The sequence below is a fragment of the Rhodnius prolixus genome, unplaced genomic scaffold (assembly GCF_049639745.1).
Source record: "Rhodnius prolixus isolate KJV_2025 unplaced genomic scaffold, Rpr scaffold_5, whole genome shotgun sequence".
NCBI classification, from domain to species: Eukaryota; Metazoa; Arthropoda; class Insecta; order Hemiptera; family Reduviidae; genus Rhodnius; species Rhodnius prolixus.
In genome coordinates this window covers 41795220-41799616 of record NW_027411624.1, presented here as the reverse complement: position 1 = coordinate 41799616, position 4397 = coordinate 41795220, and the positions used below count along the sequence as shown (strand labels likewise).

The following is a 4397-nucleotide window of genomic DNA, read 5'->3' as shown; positions in this document are numbered from 1 at the left end:
AAGTTTTTCTTGTCTTTTGTAATGAAGATATAATGGACTATTTCCGCTTGGAATGGATTCCGTTGTAGAAATAAGACTATTGAGTCTAGGCTATCTCTCGTTTGTGTCCACATTTCTTTTCATTAGGTATGTTAGGCGGTTATAGTCTGGACCCGCAAAGCTAAGATGTATTGTTGGTTTAGTGGGTTCGATTCCCCCTGGTCTAGCCCTTGGATTTTATTTAATGGTTAATATGAGAAATTTATAGTAAAGCATTTAGGCGGTTATAGGCTAGACCCGCAAAGCTAAGATATGTTGTTGGTTTAGTGGGTTCGATTCCCCCGGTCTAGGCCTTAGATTTTATTTAATGGTTAATATGAGAAATTTACAGTAAAGTATGTTAGGCGGTTATATAGGCTAGACCCGCAATGCAAAGATGTATTGTTGGTTTAGTGGGTTCGATTCCACAACTTGTAAAGCTTGACCGATACTTTGTTTTTCCATCTTCCAAGAGATAAAAACTGAGCCAATTCTCAAACCCATTACACCATCTTTCTTGGTACTAGAAGGCTGTGGAGCTACAGCCAAGAGTAAAAAAAAGTTGCTATAATAAAAAACTTTGTGACAAATAAATAGTCTGTAGAAAACGTTTATGGGGGGGGGGGGAAAGCCTAAATTGCTTTAAACCAGCGTTTCCCAACCTTTTTTGGGGGCTCGCATACCACTTGGTGGGTAGTACATCATGCTAAATTGTACTACTTCGTAAAAATGATTGTATTTCGTGTTATCTTATTATTATTATCTTTATTTGTATAGAGATACCAATGTATCTGTTTTACAAAGGAGTTCTAAGTTCATGTACACTTTATAAACTTTGTAAAGTGTAAGATCTTAGTTTTAAAACTTTTTTTTTAAATAATTAAAAATTGCGTCCATATTTTTCTCTTCAAAATTATTAATTAATTTACAAAGTTCTTCTTTAGGATTATTATATTTGTGCCCAAATCTTCTAAATTAATTTCTTTTAAGCATTCAACTACCTGTAAGTACCAATTAAATTTAATGTTGCTTGGATAGAGCTTACTCATTACAATCCAGTCTCTTTAAGCAGATTTTTACATAGTTATCATTTAAGTTCAGTTACATGTTATCTTTGATCGATAATGATGTAGCTTTTCCTAAATTTTCTTTATAGAAGGGGGTTTTTGAAATCCAATTATCATTTGTGTTTTCGGGTTCTGGGAAATACTCCATGAAAGACAATTTTTAATCCTGTTAAATGTGCTATTATATTTTCTCGTATATCTCGAGTCTGACTAACCTTATTTACTGTACATATTAACAACTTTACTGTATAATATTATTAATTAAAATAATTTTTATGTATTATGGGAAAGGATATTTCTATGCTTTGATTTCTTTTTTAATTTTTTATCTCCGCTAATATTGATTATTTTTCGCGTACCACCAACCTGCAACTCGCGTACCACAGGTTGGAAAACGCTGATTTAATTTGGAGAGGATTCTTGGAAGGATGAACACAACACTAACCCCGGCAACTACCCCGTAAAGTCCTTCGTTTATAGAATTGATTCCTGAGTTATTAGAATTTTCCGGAAAGTAACTGGCAATTTTCAAAACTCCAAGAGAATCGTTTAAGAATTTCCTCAACTGTTTTTCTACTTTTTTTTTTTTTGATTAACTACAAAATCAAAGTCTTAATCCCACTTTATAAGTTAAACAAGAAAACAAAGCTACTAAAGTTTAGTTACAATAGATCGAAAGTAATAGAACTTAACTATAAGTAATTGACCTTGGACTAAAGTTTGGACTTCAAGAGTGCTACACTCCAGAAGTGGACTTAAGAAAAATAGACAATAAGTCCAGAGGGAGATCGCCGGAGGCGTTTAGACCACTTCACCTTGAACTTGTGCCTATCTCCGTCTCTCTCTAGTTCCCTCATGCAAACTGCTTTCAAAAAGTAAACCGGTCTTTTGAAGTCAGAATAAAACGATTCACGAAAATAACTATTATTTATTTAATATAAATATATATACTTAAAAACGTGAATGTAAAGAAAAAATAGGCTTTAAAGTTGGCTAACGTTTTGTACAAATCTAAGGTTATGGCCCTTTAGTTCTATCTAAGGTTTAGGAAAATAATTGTCTTTAGATATCTTTTGAAGCTAGCTAAGTATAGACACAAAAACCATACTCAAATCAAAATACTGTTTTGTAACCAATTTTGGAAACTCTGGAACGTTTTACGGGACGGATATTGAGCCGCTTCCCAGCTTTTTGGCTCAGCGGAGTATCTGTTCTTATCAGAATAATCTCTGGTACAGACTCCTTTTGAGATTTAACTTGAGATTAAGTTGATTTTTTGGAAAATGATGGAGTGCTGGGCGCTTGTTCCAGCTCTGGTGAAGTTGACTATAGTTTTAGGCGGGTAGCCGAACGGTTATAGGCTAGGCCCGCAATGCTAAGATATATTGGCGCGATGGCGCCTACACCTAGAAGCGGAAGACGCGAGAGTTTTAGAGAGGGTTAGTCTCTAGTGCCCTTAGTGCGTAAGCCCCACCACCTCGTCAAGGTTGGACACCAGGTGGGGTCAATCAAGGCCGGAAGGGCCAGGGACCATAAAGAGGGCAAACAAAAGACACCGAGACAACCCCCCTACGGCTGAAGATGGAGAAAACCTGATGCTGAAGAGAAGAAGATGAGTCAAGGATACAGGACGGCGGTTGTTGCTCCTTCTTCTTGCTGAAGAACGAGATGCCTGGTAGCCTGGAAAGAACAGAAATGAAAACATAGCAAAGGTTATTAAGATGCGAGGCTACAGAAGTTTTGGCAGGAACCAGAAACGAGGGAGAGGCCGCCAAGAAAAAAGCTATGTACGGCTGAATAGTTGGTTTAATAGGTTCGATTCCCCCGGTCAAGGCCTTGGATTTTATTTAATGGTTAATATGGGAACTTTACAGTAAAGTATGTTAGGCGGTTATAGGCTAGACCCGCAATGCTGTATTGTAAGATGTATTGTTGGTTTAGTGGGTTCGATTCCCGGTCTCTAGGTCTTGGATTTTATTTAATGGTTAATATGAGAACTTTATAGTAAAGTATGTTAGGCGGTTACAGGCTAGACCCGCAATACTAAGATGTATTGTTGGTTTAGTGGGTTCGATTCCCGGTCTCTAGGTCTTGGATTTTATTTAATGGTTAATATGAGAACTTTATAGTAAAGTATGTTAGGCGGTTACAGGCCAGACCCACAATGCTAAGGTGTATTGTTGGTTTAGTGGGTTCGATTTCCGGTCTCTAGGCCTTGGATTTTATTTAATGGTTAATATGAGAACTTTATAGTAAAGTATGTTAGGCGGTTACAGGCCAGACCCACAATGCTAAGGTGTATTGTTGGTTTAGTGGGTTCGATTCCCGGTCTCTAGGCCTTGGATTTTATTTAATGGTTAATACGAGAACTTTACAGTAAAATGTTTCCTAGTCGCCTCCATCCTCAGTACCTAATTTGGTAGTGGGACCTAAAGTACGTCCAGGAGAAATGCATAACTTTACATTTTCTCTTTTTTGGATTTTGGGAAGCCATCTTGAGAGCCTAGGCAGTTCAATTGCAGAGTAACGCTATAACTGTACATAGAACATTTACAGGGAACAATGAGGAGAGAGTTGAGTTTAACCCTTCACTACTAGCTCCACTTCTTCTCCTCAAACTACCTGGTAACTGAATATCTGGATGAACAGTTTCATCCCCAGGAGTTCTCTGCAGTGATTTCTCCAAGCATTTCACATCCTATTTCACGTCTCAAGTGAACGCTTGTTTGGCGTGTCAGTGTTTTTGGTCTGTGTTTGTGTTTTTGGCTATCTGCAGGGACGCCAAGATCCCTGAAGAAGGGGCTAGTCCTAGTTTTACCACCTACGGGGTCTACAGTATAGAGTCATCAAGAAGGAGACCTGGATGTACAAGATGTAAAGTTTTGTCTTGCACAGAAAGAATACATTATCTGAATTTGCAGTCTCCCCTTTTTTTCCTTTCCAGATTCCAGTGAGGAAATGGAGTAAACTCTAATATATCTGACTGAGATGACAAATATCAAAGGAAGCTTTAGACACCTGCAAAGTTACCAGGTGCCGGAGGAAAGACTCCCTAGGACTTCCTCAGATCTGGGGGGAAAAAAAAGAACTACACTAAATTTTTGAATTGCAAGAATTTTATGGGAGCACAGTCTGTAGTCCTTATTCTGCGAAACTATTGTAAAAGCACTGTACAATTGTTATGAAATTCCCAATAAATATGAAGGCTCCCTAAAATTAATTTAAACAATACAAAAAACCTAAACAAACAAATAATTAATAATCCGGGGTGTCCCCCACTCGCTGATGCTGAATTTACCATAGATTAGATGT

At 37.5% G+C, this 4397-nt stretch overlaps 1 pseudogene; it reads left to right on the top strand.

Annotated features, from left to right (window-relative positions):
• Nucleotides 1–2260: 2260 nt before the first annotated feature.
• LOC141459017 (U2 spliceosomal RNA) lies at nt 2261–2420 on the top strand (annotated as a pseudogene).
• The last annotated feature ends 1977 nt before the right edge of the window (nt 2421–4397 follow it).